Source organism: Canis lupus, chromosome 27, assembly GCF_003254725.2.
Source record: "Canis lupus dingo isolate Sandy chromosome 27, ASM325472v2, whole genome shotgun sequence".
Taxonomy (NCBI): Eukaryota; Metazoa; Chordata; class Mammalia; order Carnivora; family Canidae; genus Canis; species Canis lupus.
The window spans coordinates 9,112,297-9,136,732 of NC_064269.1; the positions used below are offsets into that span (position 1 = coordinate 9,112,297).

General features: G+C 41.0%; 1 long non-coding RNA gene across 6 annotated transcripts in view; it reads left to right on the forward strand.

Moving 5' to 3' along the window:
• LOC112678216 (uncharacterized) overlaps positions 1-24,354 on the forward strand; it is a 51,676-nt gene extending 27,322 nt beyond the window's left edge. For 4 of the 6 annotated variants that reach the window (XR_007406554.1, XR_007406555.1, XR_007406557.1 and 1 more), the window contains 2 exons: positions 7,815-7,932; positions 12,973-15,813. This is a non-coding gene — a long non-coding RNA (uncharacterized LOC112678216). Of the gene's footprint in view, positions 1-7,814; positions 7,933-12,972; positions 15,814-22,990 lie in introns of those variants that run through there. The other 2 variants (XR_007406558.1, XR_007406559.1) reach the window with 1 other exon arrangement.
• The last annotated feature ends 82 nt before the right edge of the window (positions 24,355-24,436 follow it).

Genomic DNA, 24,436 nt, shown 5'->3' on the forward strand with positions numbered 1-24,436 from the left:
AGGGGGAACACTTTTTAGTTCAGAGCAGAACAAATGCCATGTTCACTTTAAACTACTGTTTCTCAAAAAAAATAAACTACTGTTTCTCTAGGGGCATTTGGGTGGCTCAGTGGCTGAGGGTCTGCCTTGGGCTCTGGGTATGATCCTGGGGTCCTGAGATCGAGTCCCACATCGGGCTCCCCGTGGGAGGCCTACTTCTCCTGCCTGTGTCTCTGCCTCTCTCTGTCTCTCATGAAGAAATAAAATCTTAAAAAAAATAAATAAACTACTGTTTCTCTAACATGGTAAGCTTTGTTTTTATTGTTTTCATTTTTATAAGTAAATGCAATTCTTACTTCTAGTGATACGAAGGGCTAGCTGGTAACTCAACACCCCAGGTCTCTTTAAAGCCTCTCGCTATAAGACCTGCACTCTTTCTCTCTCCTTCCCGCAACCAAAGCAGAATCAGTAACTAGAAAGTAGTTGTCTGGACCAGTTGCCACAAACCCCTCTCCCTTTTTTGCCTCCTCTTAGTCCCTGAAATCCTATCTCTCTAATCTTTGATCCAGTCGCTTCAAAATGCTTTTTGAAAACTTGCTAATGATCTCACAATTACCAAAGCCCATGTTTATACCATCCTACAGCTCTTTGTAGCCTTTGTACTACCGACCACTCCTTTTCTGTTTGAAACTCTCAGTTTTTCAGATCTGTATTTTGAAACAATTTTGTCCTTGACCCCTCTGTTCTTTTGCTCCAGCAGCCCAGTCCCAGGAGGGCTTTTCTCTCCCACTGTGTCACCTGGCACCTCTACGTGTATTCAGATGGCTCTACTCCTCCCCAGGGCCAGCCTTACCTTTCCCGAGTGTTTCATGCAGAGCATTTGTCTCTGGATGGCCCTACTGAAAGCAACAGGTGTGACAGTGAACACTTGACTTATTACTCCCCCAAAGCCAGCTCCTTCTCTGAAACTTCCTCTTCTGTCAGTGGTACCAGCCACCTATATTGCCCTGGCTTGGAAACTGGATAAATTCATCTTGATTAATGCACCCGTCACTGATTCTTTTTCTAGTCCCCATATCAAAGCAGTCACTGAGGACTATCAGCTCTCCCCTCACAATGTTTCTCTCCTCTATTGCTACTCATCCTTTCAACTCTACCTGCTATCACTACAGTTTAGGGTTTACCATCTAAGCCTTGGACCACGGGAAGAACGAACTCACTAGTTTGTCTCCTATCTCAGGTTTCTTCCCTCTCCTGCACTCTACTGCCCCATAAATAATTTTTTAAAAGATTTTATTTATTTATTTGAGAGAAAGAGAGAGAAAGAAAGCATAAGTGGGGGAGGAACACAGGGAGACGGAGAAGCAGACTCCCCCCAAAGCAGGGAGCCTTCCAATGTGGGGCTTGACCCCAGGACCCAGGGATCATGACCTGAGCCAAAGCCAGGCACATAACCAACTGAGCCACCCAGGCAACCCTCCATGAATCATCTATAAACACGGCTTTCCTTCTACTAATTCCTCACTCAAGAAATCCTCAATTGCTCCCTGATGACTAACATCCAAACACCTTACTCTTCTTTTTATTTTAGCATATGGCAGATAGACATGCTTCTAACTACTGGGCGAACATACCCTCTTCCACCCTATCCCCAAATCCATGTACTTCAGTCCATATCCGCAGTGACTCCATGGTTCAGGCAACCACAATCTCTTCCCAGGACATTGCCTCCTACCTGGCCTCTCTGCTTCCATTCTTGTCTTACTACAGTGCGTTCTCCACAGCCAGAATGGTCTTTTATTTATTTTTTAAAGATTGATTTATTTATTTGGGAGACAGAGAGAGCAGGCATGTGAACAGGGGGAGGGCAGAGAGGGGGAAAAAGAAGCAGACTCCCTGCCGAACACAGAGTCCCATGAGGTGCTCTATCCCAGGAAGCTGAGATCATGACCAGAAAAGAAACCAACAGTCCGATGCTCAAATGACTGAGCCACTCAAGTGCCCTCAGAGTGGTTATTTATTTATTTATTTATTTGAGAGAGAGGGAGCAAGAAAACAGGAGTTGCAGGGGGAAGCGGCAGAAGGAGAAGCAAGACTCCCTTTTGAGCAGGGAGTGCAACTTGGGGCTTGATTCTAGTTCTCCAGGATCATGACCTGAGCTGAAGGCAGATGCCCAACAGACTGAGCCACCCAGGCGGGCTTTCCCCCCACCCGCAGAGTGGTCTTTAAAAAGGTAAATGGTTTATGTGATAGCTGGCCTCCAGTGAAACATCTCTCAGTATTCACATCCTCTTTGAATGTGAGTGCCCTGTCACTCCTTCAACCAACAGAATGCAGCACAAGTGACAATGTACCACATCTGGGCTGAAGCTTTAAGAAGTCTTGGAAGCTTCTGCTTTAGTACTTCTAGAAGTCCTGAGCTGCCATAGAGGTGAGCTACTTATCTCGCAGTGAGATCTCAGGGGAGAGACCCTGAACCTACACAGAGAGGGAGAGGCTCACCCATGCCAGTGTCTGGCTGAGTCCAGCAGTGTAGTCATCTCTGTCAAGGCACTGGACAACTGAGTGAGTTATCTTGACTGTCCCAGCCCTGTCTAGCTCTATAGCCCCAGCTGACATCATGTAAAGTAGAAGAACCGCCCAGCTGAGTCCAGTCAACTCATAGAATTGTGAGATAACCAAGTGGTTATTCAAAACATTAAGTTTTGAACTAACTGAAACACAACTGAAACACTCCTCAGAGGCACAACCGGGCTCCTGCCTACCTCTTAGACATCACATTCTATCCCACTCACTATGTTCCGCCATCCTGGTTTGCATCTGTTCCTCGGTCATGCTACCTTAGTGTGTCCCCAGACAGACCCCTTGCCTGGAATGCTGTCCACCTTCCCAGACAGCCCATCGGAAGCTGCTGTATCCTTATTCTCCCTTCTCGACCCCCTACTCTTTTTTTTTTTAATTTTTTTAAATTTATTATTTATGATAGTCACACACAGAGAGAGAGAGAGGCAGAGACACAGGCAGAGGGAGAAGCAGGCTCCATGCACCGGGAGCCCAACGTGGGATTCAATCCCGGGTCTCCAGGATCGCGCCCTGGGCCAAAGGCAGGCGCCAAACCGCTGCGCCACCCAGGGATCCCTCAACCCCCTACTCTTTATCAAGACATTTTATTTGCTTCAAGACAAATATCACTCTCTGAAAAAAATCTCATTTGTTTACTTGATTATTGTCCATCTTTCCTCCCTGCTTCCTCTAGAACATAAGTCTCGAGGGAGAGCATACCTGGTCTATCTCATCAGCCAGATGGAGATTTACCATGAAGCTCATGAGGCTTATGCTCAGGGATCGTCATTTTGTATTTTTAATTTGGTATTCTTTTTCTTAAAGAAGGCTCCTCAAATTATTTGAATTTCATTCCCCACAAAACCCTGGACCCACCTTTGTTCGTTACTGTATTCCTGGGACCTGGAATGGTGCCTAGCACATAATAAACAACAAATGTTCGCTAATGAATGAATGATGCCTGGCATTTGGAATTCCTAGTGAGTTTTCCCATTCCAGGGAGGGAATTTCCATTCCTCTCACATCTGTTCCGCACTTTGCTCCCACATTAATCTTCTTAAGATATCATCTTCCTCCTGTCGCTTCCCTATTCTAGAAATCTTCAACTCCAACATGAGTAGAAAATAAAGTTCAAATCTCTAAGCCCAGCATTCACTCAAGGACTCTCACAAGCTCCTTCTTCAATCTTATCTCCTATTTCTTGCCTTCATAGACACCACATCAGAGATGACAGAGCTGTTTACTGCTCCATGAGCATCCTTACCCCTTCCATCCTCCTAGCCTTCACATTGGATATTCACATCATTTGGAGATCAACTTTCCTTCAGTCTAGGCCACATGGGAGCCCTTAAAGACCCCAGCAGACCTAATGTTCTCTCCTTCTGAACTCTGGCCATGCATGTTATTCTATTACTTAGAACTGCCTTCTATTCCTAGATACCTTCTCTTGCCTCTGGTCTTCCCATCCAGATTATACAAGTACTTTGCCCAGGGACCATATCCTCATCAGAACAATTCCCAGTTTAGAGGCCCCAGTGGAGATTGAAGAGGTCCTAGGGAGGCCCATTGAGTTCTATACTTGAAGCCAAATGGGAAGAAATAACGGAATTTCACAGCCCTCCTGGAACCAAATAAAATCACCAGAAATGTGAACAGAAAAGAAATAAAGCCATGAAAGAATGGCAATGTGATACTTTAATATAAGTTCTTAAATCATAAATTCTTCAAGGGCAGCTCTGTAATAGTACCTGAAAAATACCTGGCTTGGAGGAATTTACTGCAACATTGCATCTCTAAAGATATTACAGTATAGCAGTTGGTAACGTGGTCATCGTGGTGATGGTGATAATGATGGCAATGTAAAGAAAGCTCTCGTCTGTTAAAGTGAGTGAGACATTGGTATTGCCTGATGGGGTCCTGTATGAGCAGAATTTACTCTGTTACTGCTTTCTGTGTTAGTAATGCCAAAGGACGCAAAGTTCTTCCAAAGGAAAGTATAATTTATATTTCATTTTTTCAAAATGGCTACATTTCCCCCAAGGCATAATGGAAGAGTCTTCTTCTTCAAACAATACAGTTGTACAAAAGAAAGTACTTTTATGAAATAGGGGAGAGCTTTTGTTTCCTGCTAGCATCAGGCTTCTTTGTCTTCTTTTGTGTGTGTTTCAGTGATAGGCGAAACGACAGTCCTTTAGTAGAAGTTAAAATTATAGCCCTAAAAAAATCTACTCAAATACAGTATTTTATTTCAGTTTAGACTCATTTCCAATTGTGCTTAATCTTTTCCAGGCTTGTTATTGCTTTCTCTTACAGTTTCCACTGTGAAATGACATCTTTAGTCTCTTTTGCCCTCTATTGAATTGCCCTGGTAATAACAGTAACTAGCAAAATGCTAGTCCTCTAGCATGTAGGGGAGGACATAAATATTTGATCTCAGATCAGTGGTGTGTGTAATTGTTGCTATAGAGAAAATCTTTGATTGCTGCCCAAATCTGGAGGCCTATTAAAATTTAATTTCTGGGTCTTCTCCATATATATAAAACTCAGAACATTTCATGGCATGTAAGTTAACCCTTCCCTGTTCCTGTGACAAACTGTTCTCCATCTCCATGGGGATGGGGCAGGAGGAAAAGCAACTCATTCACAGGAATAGGTTTTAGATGTAAAAACTCTGGAAATAAATATCGAGGGAAATTGTGGTTGCCTTCTCTAGGTGCCACTGAACAGAGGATAGACTCTCATTTGCCTGCATACCTGTCTGTTATTAATATTCCTAATTTCTGAAAAATCATAAAAAAGCAAGATAATAGGCTGAAATAAATATCAAAGCAATTGATGCATTAGCTTGCCTTTATAAACATGTTAAGGGCTGGGTCAATACTAAGAAATTGAAAGGCTATGGTGTCAGAGCATGTAAATGCTATTCATAAGTTACATTTACAGAATTTCCAACTATAAAAAAGAAAACATAAAGCAAATGTTCTTAGGGCAACAATGGCAGAAGTATAATATATGAAGCTTTTCTTCTAATACTTACATCACAATTGTAAGTGGGATTTGGCTACTGGCTGACTCATCTCATTATATCCAGATGAATGAAGTATAAAGAAGTAGATAATCCTGAAGCTTAATTTTATACATTAGTTTCAAAGTCTCTCAGCTGTACCCAAAGCTGTTATGGTAACACAATTAATTCTATCTTCTATCTCTTTGTTTCCCTCCTTCCCTTCTGATAGGGTGGGATGTAAATCCGAAAGTGATAAAAAGTTTAGTAGAGCATAAAGGTAGGTGAACCTAGGAGGTTAGCTAGCCATATTGGCCCCCGAATAAGTCAGAATTGACCAAAAGGTAAATGTAAAAAACAGTCTAATGAGATTTTTAGAAATCTGAGATTCTCTTGCTGGCTTGTGTCATGCAAATGATTTATTTCCCTACTGGGATTTCCTATAGGAGAGGTCAAAAGTACTAGTTAAGAAATGAAGGGTCGAGGGCAACCCCGGGTGGCTCAGTGGTTTAGCGCGCCTTGGCCCAGGGTGTAATCCTGGAGACCCAGGATCCCATCCCACGTTGGGCTCCCTGCATGGAGCCTGCTTCTCCCTCTGCCTCTGTCTCTGCTTCTCTCTCTCTGTGTGTCTCTCATGAATAAATAAATAAAGTCTTTAAAAAAAAAAAGAAAGAAAGAAAGAAAGAGAAAGAAAGAAAGAAGAAAGAAAGAAAGAAAGAAAGAAAGAAAGAAAGAAAGAAAGGAGAAAGAAAGAAAGAAAGAAAGAAAGAAAGAAAGAAAGAAAGAAAGAAAGAAAGAAATGAGCGGTTGAACAATCCAGAAGTCCAGTAATGGTAATGTCACTTAATTGCTGTGTGATTGCTTAATCTTAAGCAAGTTTTGTTTTTTTTTCTTTTAATCTTCTAGGCCTCAAGTTCCTCATCTGTATAATGAAAAAGATGATAAAACTTCATAGAGTTGTTCTGAAGATGAAATGAGACAATATCTATGAAATACTAGGAAGAGATTGGGCCAGAAGAGACTTTTGATTAATATTAGTCATTATTAGCATCATCACAATGACTTTCAGTCTCAACATTATCTTTATTATTTTTAGTGTGAATAATGAAGATAATAATAATAGCCCTAACAGGGAAAATTTCCCTAGACATTTGTTGGGAAAGATGGCTAAGAGAGGAAGTCTGAATTCTGTGCCTGTTCCCTGCCAGCTCTATGATGTGTTTGAGGCTGTGACTCAGGACAGGAATAGGCTCAGAGGGCTCCTTGGTGTCACCCACCAGCCACTATCAGGTCCTGTGCTTCGTGTATACTTTCGAAGCAGGATTCAGAGCTTTGCAGGTAATTCATCAGCCATGGACTCCTTCAGTTGGCAGTTCAGCGGTTCTTTGTTTGAACCATGCAAAGGTCTGATTTGGGCCAAGAGTTAGAATGAGGGAATTATTATTTGATTTTTTAACATAGAAAACTGTTGCACAATCCTGGGTGCCAAAATGTCACCCAGGAGACATTGAAGATGTCTTCATCTTCAAGAGAAGATGAAATTTGTACTGTCAATGCCCATGCATAATTGTGAGGTCACAAGTGGCAATAAGTTTCAAACACAGGAATTTACAAATTGGATACAAGATTTTCTTTTTTCTTTGTTTTGCTGGCTGGGGGGACTGGGTACTGACATGGAATTGCCATTACCTTTCGGGAACGGGGTGGGGAGATGTGTTGAAATATATTTTTGACTCAAAGAAGCACTCATTGTAGATGGAACATACAGGTGAAGAAGGGGATCCTGAATCTGGAAGGAGACCATCTCAAAGAATAAAGAGACTGTCTACTAAAACGTGTCCAGGGAGGTTTGGGAAGTTTGAGTAAGTTGACAATTTTTGAGTCCGAGAGGTAGGGCTGGAAAAGTTTATTTGGAAAAGTTGACATTTTTACCAGTTATAAGGTAATCTCTCTGCAGAAAGGCTGAATTATAAAGAGAATGAAAAAGACTGAAAGAAAGGAGAGTGAAAGAATTCATTTCTTTTTTCTCAAGAGAAAAAAAGGAATGTGAAGAACTAGTATGAAGTAGCATTAACTAATAGATCACAACTGTGTTGCCTGGGGAGTGGGATGGAACAGTAAACTTTGACGATTTGGTTGACATTCTATTGGAACTATATCCTTTCCTCCTCAGTCTTACTCCCTTTCTCTCTCTCTCCCTCTCTCTCTGTATGTGTGTGTGTGTGTGTGTGTGTGTGTCCCTCTCTTTTTGTCTCTCCTTTAAATTTAGTTAATACCTACTGGGTGGCTGCTATGTGCAAAATACCATGTTCGGCCCATTGGTCACAATGAGGAGCAGAATGGCACACCACCCCTGGCCAGCTCAGAAATTGTGGTAACAGGAAAGAGTACGTATTTTTCACTGCAACTTAACTAACTGGGATTCTGATGTATGCATCATTTTCAGATGATTCGGTTAATGTGAGTCTCCAAGAGATTGATTATCCAGATAGATGGACCGAATTGAGTTTTGACTCAGCTGAGAGCCAAGCCACCGGCCCTGGAGACCCATGGAAGACACTCTCACCCTAGGCATTGCCTCTGGGTGCTCAGGGGGCCTCTCTGAGAACTCTAGCCCATTCTTATTACTTTCAGCAGGAGAGTGCAATTCTTACACCAAGTCATAATACCACCCTCATTGAAAAGTATGAAAAAATAAATGTTGACTTTTGCCTTTGCTTTTAATGGCAGTGTCTGTTGACCTGCCCCTCCCTGGTAGTCCTCATGATATACATGGGCAACTCTGCAAAGGTAAAACAGCAGGGAAAGGGGGCTGGAAACGGAGATGATTAAAACGGATTTTTTAAACCACAAAAGTTGGCATTAAAAGGCAGTGGATATAATCTAACAGCTAAAGAAAGTATAATTAAAACAATGATTTCATAACATCAATCATGCTCTTTTTATCTCAAATTTCAAGAACTCGTCCTATAATATTTTTATTATTTTATATTCTGAAATTACCCAAAGCTCTGATGTAAATCTAACCGTGTGATTATAAATTTCCTGAAAAGTCATGAAGTACTTCACAAATTATTCATTTACTCAAGATTAAGTGTTAGACTGGCTATTATATTCCCTAATAAATCCTATTATCGATTATTTGTGCAAATGATTTACACATTTAACTACAGTTTTAGCTTGCTGCTTATTAAGTCTTAAACCCTCAAAAGATGAGATTAAAAAATTGCCTGGGATAATATATTTTACATGAATTAAATGATTCAAAACCGACAGCAAAAGAAGCAAATCCAATTGCATCTACTTAGAATTGCTAAATAACTTTCATTAATGTGTTTTAAAATTGTCCTCTATTTTTATTTTGCAACTTTTACCCAGCACTTTGGGACTGTTTGTTTTCTTCATTTACTCTGACCTTCTAGCAGGAATGAGACGAAGATAGCACAACATATCCTGACACACTAACGTAGAAAGCTCACATCGGACTTTGCTAACGCATGCAAAACATGTCCCCAAGGTTCTGATTCTCTCTTCCTTTTTTTTTTTTTTTCCCTATGGCTCAACTCAGGAAGTGATCAATAGATTGTCTCCTTTTGAAGGCCACCACTCTATAGTTGAAAAAAGACTTCAACCAGGAATAGATATTTATTTTCTTGTGCCTAAGGAATACATGCTCATTAATAGAAAAAAAAGGTTTAATTTTAGCATTGTGATTCATTACGATGATAATAGTGATGATACTACTGCTAAAAAGTTAACTATGTCAATTAACTAATCAGCATGAATATATAAAATAGTTCTGCTGAAAAACAAGCCATGTGAACTAACTAATCAGGGTGTGTATATGCATATATTAAATTCTTGGCCTTGTTATAATACCACCCTGTTAGGGAGCACGGAAAGTCATTGCCTATAGTAGACTCATTAAGGTCACAAAAAAATATTTGCAAAGGAAATAGGCAAGTGCATTTTCAAAAGAGCTAAAATGTAAGTGCTCGCTACATGTCAGGCACTCTGTCAAGTGCTTTGTGTGCTAACTCATTTAATCTTCATGATCGTCTTGGAAAACAGATATTATGACTTCCCCCATTTTAGAGATGAAGAAGGTGGGAGTCGCAGAGAGATGGGATGCTTTGCCTAGCTGGCATGGCAGGCCACAGCGTTGCAGTGTGAACCCAGGCTGGCCGGCTCCACTGCCGGAACTCTTTATCATTGGGCCATGTTATCGCTTGATGAGTCCACAGAAGCACAACACTAACTCAGAGGAGAAATCAGGGACTTATTCAAGTTATTTTTAAGATGCATAACCATTTTTTCCCAGGCATGTGGATAAAACCAATGGACCGCGTGTACGCTGCACTAAGAAGGGAAGGCAGCTTTAGCTACCAGATTTCCAGTGTCTGGTCTCACCAAGACCATGTCTGTGGGAGACAGATGCCTCATGCCTGGAACCTATTCAACAGTCGTCACCCAGCACCTTTCTGATCATTGTTTGGTTTTTCATGTCAGTCTGCCCAAAGGGAGAATGCTCTGATCACAGAGATAGGAATGTTCTGATCCCTGAGGCAGGAATATCTTCCTACAAATTAATGGAATGATACTTATCGGCATAGGCCCTGCCCTAAGAACCGACCACTTCCCATCTCACATTAGGTGTAGGAGGAAGCTAGGGAGCTGGGTAAGCAACATACCCTTGGCTGTACTCAAAGTCCCTTCCAATCCCAACACTCTCCCTGCACTTGGACCAAACCACTGCACCTTGGAATGGAGAGTCCCCGGGAGGCTCCAGCTTCTCTCACACAAATAGACCTTTGGTGGCCTACCCTTGTGTTCCCAACCCATGTCCACCCCGCCCCGTATATCAGGTCTTCCAAGTGGGTCACAGTCTCCACCAAATTGTAAAAACAACACAGGCTACATCAAAATTGTGGCATGTGGCTGTGCTTTGGAAACTGACACTCTAGAGAGTTTACAGGACAATTGTGGAGACAGCTGGCGCTGAGCAGAACCAAACCCAAGGCTCCTGATTCCCGGTTCCATGCTGCCTCCTAGTGGTCTACTGTTAACAGCCCTGCTTCCCTTAAAGGCACGAGGTTGAAAATGCTCTTTCCTTCTCTCAGAAGAAATAGAACAGATAAACTAACAGATTCACAGAAAAACTCAGGAATTAAATCAGAAAAAAATCCTCTTTTTAGACCAGTTCTCAAACTAGCTCTTCCAAATTTTTTGAAGAACGGTGACCTTATCAAAAATTCTTCTAATTTAATTAAAATGTCATGATTGTATTACGAATACATTTTCAAGGGCCATTTGAGGATTATTTGGTACTTTAAGAGGCGAGAAAAATAAGTAGAGCAGTTTTTGAAACACACTGACACATGGTAGTATGTGCCACCAACAAATTATTTTCAGGGGTCACCTTAGAATCTTAGAATGCTGCCTTTCTGGACTTACATTGTTTGTAAATTTTATTGAACTTCAAATACATGAGAAGGACTCAAATATTAGCAGTATAATACTGCCATATAAGATATTGTTTCTCTTTAAAGTATTTCTAAAGACTGGGTTGTGTTTGGTTTAAGTTCCTTACATTCTCTGACATGTTCCTAATAATATATGTGCGTGCACATATCATGTGACAATATGTCAAGTGGAAGTGTTACTTTCAATCTGAAGCTTCAGAAGTAAAAATCTAAAATTTCATATATATTATGTATTCATATATGTGTACATATACATATCCAACATATATACACGTGTGTATATACACTTATAGATCAATCACCATATCCTACAAAATATTACAAAGGTATGTGAAGAGAAAGATATTCTGCTCAAAAGCACCCCTATATAAAACTTAGTAAGTAAGATTAAGTAAAAACTTAATCTTAGAAACCATCTTTTCAAATTCACAAGCCAAGAACAAAGGGTCGGTGCCCTAATTCTCCAGTTTACTCTAAGAGATGGAAGGTTCTGGTCGTTTTGCAAAGTCTAAGTTTAGGTTTCACAAAGTGCTTGCTGTTGCAGTGAATTTGAACCCAAGAGGAAGCAGCAGTTCTGTAAGTGCCCAGTCTTAGTTGCAATCCACACTATGGGCACTGGACCAACTGTTCTGCACAGCAGGTGGAACAGATGGTGTTGCCGTCCAGTGTTCTGCTCTTGTACCACTGGGCTCAAAAGCCACCACGTACTCTGGTGAGTGGCATTCATTTTCTTGGAAGGCAAAAGGGCTTTAGTTTGGGCTTCCCTTCCAATGGCCCGGTTTCCACAGTGGAGAGATCAGAAAGTTCGGGTTATGCCGAGGTCTTCAGGCTATGAGAAAAAAAGAACAGATCAAGCCCTTGTAGGGTCAGTTTGGGGTTTGCTGAGATGTTGCTGGATTTTGTGGTTTTCTTTTCATAAATTTATCAAAAGATTATTTTCTCTCCTTGGAAATAATGGCATCTTCTGGGAGAAGAGACATTCCATCTATTAAGTCATGGTGATGTCTACAGATGGCTCTGAACAGTATCTGTGAAAGGACTTCAGTTTGGCATGACAAGAAAATCCAGTCACTTGTTTATATAGTCCAAATCACCTAAGAAAAGAAAAAAAAAATGAATGGGAGCTAAGAAACAGGATCCATGGGGGGGACGGGAAATAAAGCGAGACTTCAGAATCACTAATATTAAGTGGTGACTTAAATGATTTCAAATACATGAATTGTTTTGATAATGTCAGAGATGTAGGTAATCTCCATTACTTGTAAATTAGAGCAAGAAGGCTCCAAGTTGTAAACTACACAAAGAAAATCCTTCTTATACCGTAAGCAGGACTATACTTTAGTGGTTTACTAATGGAACAGGCAGTGCAGGGACACAGCATAAAATTTCAACATAGTTAAAACCCCCAGTGAACTCAGAGGAATAATCCTTTATACACCTTGCCTCCTGGCTGTCAAATAGCTTCTCCCTAAGTGCTTTCGGCTGTAGGAAAATCACCACCTCAAAGGGCAAGTCATTCTGTTTCCAAATAACTTAAATCATTAGACCGTTCTTTCTCATTTTAAGATGAAATCTATCCCCTGTAACTTTCATCCCTTGGTCCACCCTCTAGAGCCATAAAAATAAGATTTGTTCCCCTTCCATGTAATAGCCCACCAGGTATTCAAGGTTCACTATTCTCCTCTGCCTCAGCCTCTCCCCTTTCCTGGAAAAATGTCCCATCCCCTCCGAGCTCTCCTAACATAATCCATTGTCTCTCCTTCCTCGTTCATCCTGCCCTGATGTGCTCAGGCTTGATTTTTTTGAAATCTCATCCCGTATCTTGAGATCCTCTATTCCTCTTTTAGTTCAGAGCGATTCCCCTCTTAGACAAGCAAGCAAGAAACACACACTGGCCCTCCATTACCTTCCAGTTCTTACTTTATTCCTCTTTCCTCCCTCAAGGCCTAGGTTTTTGAAGAAGCATTCTGCATCCACTTTTCCACTTCCCCCCTTCCAAAGCTGCTGCAGTCTGGCTTCTGACTTCACACTCGCTGGAACTGTTTATAGCGATGGCCCTGCTGACCCTGGAAGCAGAGTTGGCCAAGCGTCCTGAGCACTGAACGTGGTTTCTTGGATCGACCACCTGCTAGTGGTGTGCCCTTGGCAAAGCACCCATCCTCGTCTGTCTTATTCTCCTCATTGGTAACATAGATTGTTGTGAGGACCTAAGAAGACGATGTAAGAAAGGTGTTAATAGGGCTGGCCCACAGGTGGCGTTCAATGTCTGTGGGAGTCGTTATTATTATTGTTATTATTGCTCTCACCAGTGGTTGCCAGCCTTCAGTGGGCATCAGAATCACCTGACATGCTGGTTGGAACAGATTGCCGCCCACCGCCCCACCTCTGCCCTCTCTATCCCCATCCCCCGCCCCCCTTCCCCTCCCCTCCCTCTGATTCAGTAGGTCTGGGGTGTGGCCAAGAATGTGCATCTCTGTCAGGTTCCTGGTGATGCTGATGGTACAAGAACCGTACTTTGAGAACCACTCTGGTCTCAACCTTTGCCCCTTCAGGTGTACCAGTAGCATTGACATCGACATCACCTGAACGTCCACACCCAGACTTCTTGAATCCTATTGTGCGTGTTAATGAGACTCCAAATGATTCCTATGCACATCAAGTTGGAGAAACATGAGACATTTCTTGGTCCTTGTATCAGTTCAGTAAGATCTAAAGTCAGACCTTTATTTCTCCCTTTTAGATATTTTTTTAGCTTTCCAGGTATAATTTCCTCCTGGTTTTCCTCGTATCCCTTGATTATTCCTTCTCAATCTGATTTTCCTTCCTCCAAGGCTAACATCCTCCGTGGGGATGTGTTTTCCTCCCATTTTCACGCTGCATGCTTGTATCCATTAAGATTAGATCCCACTGCAAGTAATAGTTAACCTCCCTCCCCAAACAATGGTTTAGACCAGATAAAAGACCATTTCTTTCTCATGTCCAAGTCCAGATGTGGGAACTCAGTGTTGGTGTGATGATGACTCTGTTCCACAAAGCTTTTAATTATCCAGGTTTCCTTTTATCCTCTACAGCTTTCACTACCAATGTCACTCATGGTTTAAATACCACCATCACATCTGCATTTCAGCCCCCAGGAAGGAAGAAGGGATACAGAAAAAGGAAAAAGACAGCTGCCAGCTATTTTTAAGGAAGGCTGCTGGAAGCCCCCACAAGATACATCTGATTACAGCTCATTGGCCAGAGCTTAAAGATCTGGCCACAGTCCACTGCCCTGGAGGGTGGGAAATGTAGTTGGCTCAGCTAAAAAGTGGGGCTATCCCTCCTATGCAAATAGTAGTCTACCCCATGTGCCACAATTCATCCATATATTAACTACCCTACTACACATGGAATCTACTCAACTCCTCCCCAGAGAGGTGTAGTTGGTTAGCTAGGGTTGTGGTAACAAAGTGCCATAAGCTGGGAGGCTCAGACAACAGACAGTTATTTGTCTCACAGTTTGGGAGGCTGGAAGGACAATAGCAGGGTGTTGGTAGGGTTAGGGAAGAGGCTGTTCCAGGCCTGGAACAGCCTGGATGGTTTGGAGATGACCATCATCATATTCACATGGTGTCCTCCTTGTGCGCATATCTATGTCCAAATCCCTCCCTTTTGTGAGGACGCACCAGTCATATTGGATTAGGGGCCTGTTCTATGCCAGTAGGGGCCTCATATTCACTAATTACATCTTTAGTGGCCCTCTTTTCACATTCTGAGGTATTAGGGATTAGGACTCCAACCTGTGAAATTTGGAGGGGGACACAATTCAATCCATAACAGGAAATGATCCCTATTTTCTATCAAATTAGTGAAACCAATTCCAAGTCTAGGAACCACGGGTCAAGTGCCCAAACCTAGTGGCTGACATGCTGGAAGAAGAGAGGAGAACATGTTAATACATCTGCCAGAGGGCCAGTGATTATGTTCAAGGTGGTTTCCCTCGGAACGGGCTGTGGTTGGGTCCATCTACACCATTGATGTGATTGCTATATCTACTGACCAGGCCCAGCAGCCCCTTACTTTAGCACAAATATATTTACAACACTTGCTGTTCCGCCTCACACATCCCTAGATGTTCAACTGGCTCACTCAGATTCTGTTCAAACATCACCTTCACAGAGAAGCCTTTCTGGGCTACCCTAAGATAGCCCTTTCCCCTTTTCCACCACCTTCTAGACTCTTGCCATAATTTGTTTTTCTTTCATAATCTATCACTACCTGAAGTTGTATTAAACATGTCTGTGTTCATTCACTAGAATGTAAACTCCATGAGGAGAGGGACTTTGTGTGTTTTATTCACCCCTGCAGCTCCAACAGCTAAAGCACAGTGCCCAACAGATTGTTGAAGGAAAGAAGAAATCCTTCAAGATTTTGTTTACGCAGATCTTGTGATATGTAGATAAAAACTATAGTGAGAGTGGGAGAGGCTTCCAGGTTTTGCTTCTGGACTAATATTTCTAGGAATTCATAATTCCATGATCTATAAGTTAAGTAAGCTATAGATATTCTGGCCATTTCTGAGACTTCACCTGCTTTGAGGATTTCACTTAACTTTCTCACTTTCTCTGATAAACATGCACCAACCCATAGGTTCTCATTAGAGCCATATTTTCAAACTATGGGTCATGATTCATCAGGAGTCATGAAATTCCTCTAATGAGTCACAGTCATTATTATCAAAAAGAAAAAAATGAACTAGGTGTCAGAACTTGTCCATCTTTTAAAAATAAATAACGTTTTGTGAAATCTCTGTTTTGATTTTATGTATCTATGTACATGTGTACTGTGTTACAAGGTAAAATGTCTTTGCTACTTTGGGTCATGGTCAAAAACAGTCATTGCTTTTGTCCTCGGGAAATAGAAATACAAGGAACTTATCTTAATGCAATGTTTTAGCTGTTGAATTTTAACTCATTTCTTCAATTCATTTCTTTGAGGAGAGGACAATCAATTTGGTTAACACATTATTTTTCAAAACAATCTTTGCCCCTGAAAAGCTCATATTGAAGCAGAAAAAGTAGAAATACAATATAGGATGGGGAATCAACAAGAAACAAATCTTATAGGAGGTCAGGACAGGGAACAATTAATTTTTCCAGTACAGTTTCCTAAGAAATGCGCCCACAGTTAGATTTGAGAGATGCACATATCTAGTGCTCATGAGAAAAACTGAAAACATGTTTTGCCTCCTTCAGACTTTTGATTAGTTCCAGCCTGGGTGGAGGAACAATCTTGGACTTTTAGCTGCTAGAGCCATTTTGCTTAGGGCTTGAGAGTGTTTCGATTAATTTTAATATCATATAAATATATATATACACACACACATATATATTCTCTCTTCATAGTTCTTGATATGAAATTCTCCAAAGGGACAATAGGATAGCATATATTTGTTCTGGCACCCTTAGGATTATAATAACAATATTAATATTAGATTTTAGGCACTCTAGTTAAATTCATTTTTTTCAACTCAGAATTGTTTTCCCTTATGGAGAAGTAGGCCATTTCTGTGTCTTCCCATATGATGTCTATTGCTGTCAGCACCCCAGATTATGGCACCCATACTTACTGGATATTTCATGGTATTTCCAATATCACACAATTTTAATACTTTTTAAAAATATGATATGTGACCTATTTGACAAAGTATCCGTGGGCATTCACACATTTGTAAGACTTTGATATAGAAAAATCACAAATGTGAGAAATCCTTTTTCAGACCAAGAATCTTGATTTGGGGTCTTTGAAAAATGGTTAGTAGAGTCACCAGTCCTATTCGTTGTTTACTGAATTGTTACTAGAGGTCAGTGTATATTAGTCAGAACTTTGGGTAGCAAGTGAAAGAAAGCAGGACTCTGGGTGGTTTTAGAGGTGACTGGAACACAGACTTGATGGACACTGGGTTGGTCTATCTTTCTTCTCTCTGCTTTTATTCTATCACACTGGCTTTTGCTACACAGCAGGAAACAAATGCTAGCAATTACTCCCCTCATTCTTCCACACTGAGGGACCCAAATTCTTTCTCTCATCCCAAGTTAATAAACAACAAAGAAACAAAGAACACTGTAGCCCAAGGAAAAGTTTAAACTACCTCAACAGAAGTCAGGTACAGATGTCCCTCACTCTCTAAAGGAGAATGTTCCTATGAAACCTGAAATGGTGTGAAGAAGCAATTAACATCACTTTATGTGGAAAGAATTTTTGAGTGTTCCAAGACCCCCCCCCCCCCAAATTACCACTCTTAGGCTTTTCTGATACCTTAGCACGTGTCTTGCTAATGGATGCACAAAATAATGGCAATAAAATACAGATGCTAAAAAAAATAAAAATAGGGATCCCTGGGTGGCGCAGCGGTTTGGCGCCTGCCTTTGGCCCAGGGCGCGATCCTGGAGACCCGGGATCGAATCCCACGTCGGGCTCCCGGTGCATGGAGCCTGCTTCTCCCTCTGCCTGTGTCTCTGCCTCTCTCTCTCTCTCTCTGTTACTATCATAAGTAAATCAAAATTAAAAAAATAAAAAAATAAAAAAAAATAAAAAAAATAAAAAAAAAATAAAATACAGATGCTCTCAGACACAGTTCAGAGCTCTGGTGGCTTGGTGTGGAGATGCTGAGCGTAGTTCTCAGGGAAGGAGCTTGGGGGCGCCACTCAGTGCTCTATGACAGCATGCCTCAAACAAAGGTTAAATGCTATTTTTACTCTTTTTTCTTCAAAGTGAAAATCTTCAAGTTTCTTTCAACTAGGGAAATCAGGTATCGATATAGGTCTTTCCGAAAAGCAACGTGGCATAAGGAGAACTTAGGAAAAGCAAAGGATACCTTTACCCTATCCTTGCCCAATAAACTGTGTCCAGGATGTGGGATACTCTTATTAATCCAGTTTCTGTTGGGTAAGTATCCCTGGGCCAATCAATAGTGGTGACTAACTGGGATCTGTAAGAAAATGGCAATTTTTCTTTTAATCCTATGGCTAAGTAGAGGCAGTAACCCGTCACAGGAACGGGTGTTATTTGGGGTGGACGAGACCATCAACATTCACTACATGGGTGTAATGTTAAGTACCTTACACACATCACTTAAAAGAATCCAGCCATAAATGCAAATAACCCGTAAGATTCAGCTCAGTTTATCATCAAGTTGTTTTGTCCTCAGGTATAGAAGCGCAGGTGCTTTGAGGCCCATCTATGTGGGTCATTCTTTTTTTTTTTTTTTAATTTTTATTTATTCATGATAGTCACACAGAGAGAGAGAGATTGAGAGAGAGAGAGAGGCAGAGACATAGGCAGAGGGAGAAGCAGGCTCCATGCACTGGGACCCCGACGTGGGATTCGATCCCGGGTCTCCATGATCGCGCCCTGGGCCAAAGGCAGGCGCCAAACCTCTGCGCCACCCAGGGATCCCCTACGTGGGTCATTCTTGAAGAGAAGCCCGATAAAAATCTGGCCTTCCTGGTCTTGCTTGCTAATGGTTCATAGTGATGGAAGACCAGATTTTAGATACTATAGAAGGTCCTATCAGAAAACTCTGTGAGAAGGTTTGCCTTGAGTTTTTCTGTGTAAAAATGCTGATTTGACCTATTTTTCCCATATGGCCTGACCCTCATTCTCTGCTGCTCCTAACAGCTGCTCTGAAGGTTACAGAGTCTGTTGCTTACACAGCTGCTTTAGCAGAGAGTGGTCTAGGCGGAGTTCCAGCCTTCAGACTGTTAACCCCTTAACAGCTATTTTTGAAACCTGATGAAGGATATTATTTTATAGACAGGAGCTTATGCTCCAATTCAGTTTCAAGCACTGGGGCTGCTGATACAGAAAATCTTTTTCCATTCCTTTTCTACTCTTCCTCCTTCCCTCTCTCCCTCCCTCTCTTCCCTCCTTTCTCCTTTCCCTCCTCATCCCTCCCTCTCTCTCTTTTTCTTTTCCTGCCAATTACAACGCTTTGCACATATGGGAAAACAGGTGTTTCCCACCCCCGCACCCCCGTTACCTGGTACGCCCCTTCCTTCTCTATTACAATTCTGGACTCAAGATATTTTCACTTCACCCTTCCCCTTCGACAACATTTTTTTTTTTTTTAAGATTTTATTTATTTGACAGAGAGAGAGAGCACATGCAGGGGTAGAGACAGGAAGAGGCAGAGGGAGAAATGTGCTCCCCATTGAGCAGGAAGCCTGATGTGGGGCTTGATCCTGAGACTCCGGGATCATGACCTCAGCTGAAGGCAGACACTTAACCAGCTGAGCCATCCAGGCACCCCACCCCCCTTGGCAACATTTTAATTAAAAAATTTCTTTAACCTTAAAAAATAGTTCTGTTATAATTTCTTTTACAATTTTTGTTTACAAATGGGGTATCATAATTCAATTTGTCAGATGATACTGCTAGAAATAAAGGAAAAGATAGATTGTTGGCTATCATTTCAGACTGGTGACATACCTGGATGTATTGTAGTGACAAGAATATGAGAAATAGACTGGATTCTAGAAAGACAAGAAAATTGTCTGCTCAATTGAAACAACCCACACTTTGAAGGGCTCTAACAGATGATGGTTTTATTCGCATCATTTGATATAAGATAAACAGTGTGTAAATACTATTTTAGTCTGCTCCAATCAAGGAAATATGAGTGATCAAGTTGTTTATTCAAGTTAGTCATAATGGTACAGAGGTATCAGGTACAGGTATAGACCGACGTCATCCTTGATATGATAAGAGTTCACTATTTCATGTTTAAGAGACATTAACCATTTTCCCAAGACAATAAATCACAATTCTTTTGAGTGCAAATGCTCCACATCACTAGCCATGAAGGAAATACAAATCAAAACCACAATGAGATACCACCTCACACCAGTGAGAATGGGGAAAATTAACAAGACAGGAAACAGCAAATGTTGGAGAGGATGTGGAGAAAGGGGAACCCTCCTGCACTGTTGGTGGGAATGTGAACTGGTGCAGCCACTCTGGAAAACTGTGTGGAGGTTCCTCAAGAAGTTAAAAATAGAGCTACCCTCGACCCAGCAATTGCACTGCTGGGGATTTACCCAAAAGATACAGATTCAGTGAAACATGGGAACACCTGCACCCCAATGTTTATAGCAGCAATGTCCACAATAGCCAAACTGTGGAAGGAGCCACGATGTCCTTCGACAGATGAATGGATAAAGAAGATATGGCATATATATATATGGCATATATATTGGAATATTATATTATATATAATTATATGTATATTGGAATATTAGTAATCAGAAAGGACAAATACCCTTATCATTTGCTTCAATGTGATGGAACTAGAGGGTACCATGCTGAGTGAAATAAGACAATCAGAGAAAGACAACCATCATATGGTTTCACTCATATGTAGAAAATAAGAAATAGTGAAAGGGCCTATAAGGATGGGAAATTGAGTGGGGAAAATTAGAGAGGAAGACAAACCATGAAGGACTCCTGAACCTGGGAAACAAACAGAGGGTTGAAGAAGGGGAGGAGGGTGGGTGGATAAGGTAACTGGGTGATGGGCACTAAGGAGGGCACTTGATGGGATGAGCACTGGGTGTCATACTGTATGTTGGCAAATTGAATTTAAATAAAATATAAAAAAACACAACTGAGTGCAATGAAAGAAATGTACAGAGGAGGAAATATGCAATATGGGGATTAGTTCCAGTCTGCTATTTGGTGAGGGGGAGTTTTAAAGCTGTTTTTCCATGGTAGGGACATGTACTGATAGATTGAATGTGAATCAAAGTTGGTTAGACTGAGGGGACAGAGAAATAGCATCCGGGTCAAAAGAACAATGTATGTAGAGATTCTATGCTGGGAAAAGGCTTTGGCATGGTTGAAGAACTGAGAGGGTAGTCAGAGTATAGTGTGGGGAGGAAGAAGAGGAAGCACGGTACAAGTGAGGCTGAAGAAACCCATAAAGGGCCTTTCAGGTCATATTAAGTATTTTTCAGTGGATTTTACATGAAGCCATATCAGTTAGTGATTGCTGGAGGATAAGCAACCACTGCATCAGAGAGGCAGAAGACAGTAAGCATTTATTTTTTGCTTATGCAAGTCGACTGTGTTGGTTTGGCTTTAGGCTGCAGATGTGAGGGTCACAGAAAAAGGCTCTGCTCCACACGCATCACTCTGTGGTGTAGGCCCAAGGGCCAGTAGCTGTCTAAGGATGCTCTTTTCACGGTCATGGCAAAAGCACAAAAGAACAAGACTGACAGCAAACAATGGGCACAGCTTCTGCTTGGGTCACATGGACTAACATCCCACTGGCCTAAGTCACATGGCCATGCCCCACATCTCTAGGGCACAAAAGGAGGCAAGTGGGTGAGAGAGTATTTTCTCTATAACAATTTAATCTACCACAGAAGACATGGAGGGATTAGAACCTAGAAACAAGGAAGATAGAGTTGGTCTTAAAATGGGCATATTTGGAGGATATGGAGAAGGAGAATGGATTAGAAGATTCAAGAATAATTGTAGGGAAACAAGGCAGTTATTGGGCTATTATTAAGAGAGAGATGATGGTGGCTAGAACTAAGCAGTGCTACTCAGGATGCACTGAATAGATTCAAATATATATATATATTTTTTTTTTTTGTAGATGCAAATAACAAGACATATTGAGGTTAAAGAAATTGCCATTTTGTTCTTTGCCATGAGCTCCTGGATGGATGGACAAACTACTCATTGTGGTAGGGAGAAAAAGAGAAATTTTATGGCAGGAGATGATGTTTTAGTTTTGTATCTGTTCAATTTTGCTAGAGCTGATCGATATCTAAGTGGAACATCACCTGCGTCATCATTGTGAATCATATCTTACACACCCAGTGCTTATTTTCATAATTTCTTCATAATAATACATGTTGTTGTACTTACGTTGGCTAGTAACTAGAAGAGGTTGTAAGTAGATGTTTCAATGAGAACAAAAAAAACTTTAATACATAACAAGTAACTTTATGGAGTTTGGAGATCATTCAGTCTAATCTCCTCACTTGACAAAAAAAATCAAAAAGACCCAGAATAGTATTTAATTCCTTCTAGTGTAGATGAGTATTTTAAAAAGGATAGCCTACATGGATCAATCTTGGAACAAAAACACTTGACTGAACATTTATGATATATTTTATACTTTATTAATTGATTTGTGGTATGAATAATAATAATAATAACAATAGTAATAATAATAATAAATACTATAAAATATTTAAGTGCCAGGTACCGGACATTTCCAAAATGTTTTTTAATGCATTATAACACTTATTTCTTGTGAAAGACTGAGTTTATTAACAAACAGAATTCTAACAATTAGTAAACTAGCCAGTATCAATGTTCTTAATGATTATGCTATAATTTAGATTTAGAGCAACCGAGAATATGATGAGAGGGGGCAGGTACTGCATACATGCTCAGGAAACTGTACAAGAAGACATTTTAAATACTAGTTTGGGGGGAACAGGGTAGAAACTGCCATAAAGTTTTATAGATTGGGGAGTTCAAATCAGAGGGACAATATTGTAGACTTTATGTGAGGTTCGTTCATCTTCAGGTCAAGATGATAATTTTTTTGTTGTTGTTCGATATCTAATTGGTGTTGAATGGAATAGAATTTGTCCTTTTTCTGTAACTTGCTTGTACTTTTTGGGACCCAGAGCTGGCGAACTTTCTCAGAGGCTCTTGACAACTTCCTCCTTGTTCTTGCTCAGCTCTCCACCTACACTGGGATCCCCTCCACTTTTGGACCTAGATGAAACCTCTCACTCTAGAGTGGAGAGTCTATTGTCTGGAGCAGTTGGCCAGAGGATGGAGTGTGGGGGGAATTAGATGCTCTTGAAATGAACCTGGAAAATAGGAGGCAGATCAAGTCTCTCTCTTCTCTGTCCCATGGACTACTCTAAGGCATGGTTTCTCCATGTTTCTCTTCCAGAGAGTTTGCATCTACTGAGTGAATCCATCCAAGAAGCCTCCCTTAGGATTATCATCTTGATCCTGAGATAAACGAACTGCTCTGAAAACAATGCTTTGCACTTTGCCTGACTTCCCTCTTCCCATCACCCTGATTGCTCACGGCTTGTGCTTCTCTTGTAAAATACTGGCAATCTTAATCCTTGCTTTAGCCTCTTTTCTAGGAGACGAGGGTGAAGAAAACATTTTAAGTGTAAACTCTTTGAAAATGACATCAATATTTCATTATCTGCAATAATTTCTTCTGATGCAAGAAGTTGAGTTACATTCTCATCAAAGTTGGTGGGTAGGATCAAGTCATTTACCTAGTGAGTGAACCCCGATTAAGTGCCAAAATGTTGTATTATGGTGGAGTTGATTAATGTATATTCATTCCTTATCACACTTTCTTGGCATAAATCACATACTTTAGTGTTCAAAAAGTATCAGATTATCAGTGAAGCCTATGATAATGCAAATGTGTATAGAACTCGGGGACCACCCCAGAACTCCCACCGCTGTAGGCTTGCTGACGTGGTTTCAATAATCTTGGAATAATGCAAATCTTGGAACAGAAATTTGTGGCTCCCACCTACAGCACTATGGCTGGGTTTAAGTGTATTTCATTCTATTGTTATGTATTGAAATAAATGGACATATTATACAGTGGATGCAAAAATGTATGTGAATTTTAGAAGATTAAATACAAGACTCCAAAGAAAGAATATGCTTGCCATAGGCTGCTTTGAGATAAAATGCTCAGCTCCTCCTGGAATTCTCACTTGTTAGGAGTAATTAGTTTGGAAAATTTGAGAAACACTGTGTGGGTGTATGTATAATTTTTCCCCCATTAAACATACTTGTACATCTATAAAGCGAATAAAAAATGTTCCTTAAAATACTGCTCCATGTCTGTGTTCTAGGGAGATGTTGCAGAATTGTCTTTCAAAGGAGGATTGCTTTTTAGTGTGGAAGAAAATATTTTAACAGGTCTTTTGGTTTTCCAAGTTAAGTAAATCCCAGCAGCTAGTCTGGAAGGGAAAAGTTGAAACACGGAGGATTATAAATAGCTATCATCATTCTGCATGGGTTGGTGACACTTGTGATTATTACAGGGCCTCCTGGCTTAGCCCCCCATCCCCCTGGTTGGGGTTAAGGGAAAAGGAATGTTTGGGCTCTACACACTGGATAGGAGGTTGAGCAAGAACCAGACTCTCGGGCAGCCCTGGTGGCCCAGTGGTTTAGCCCCGCCTTTGGCTCAGGGCGAGATCCTGGAGACCCAGAATCGAGTCCCATGTCAGGCTCCCTGCATGGAGCCTGCTTCTCCCTCTGCCTGTGTCTTTGCCTCTCTCTCTTTCTGTGTCTCTCATGAATAAATAAATAAAATCTTAAAAAAAAAAAAAAAAAAGAACCGGACTCTCATTTGAAC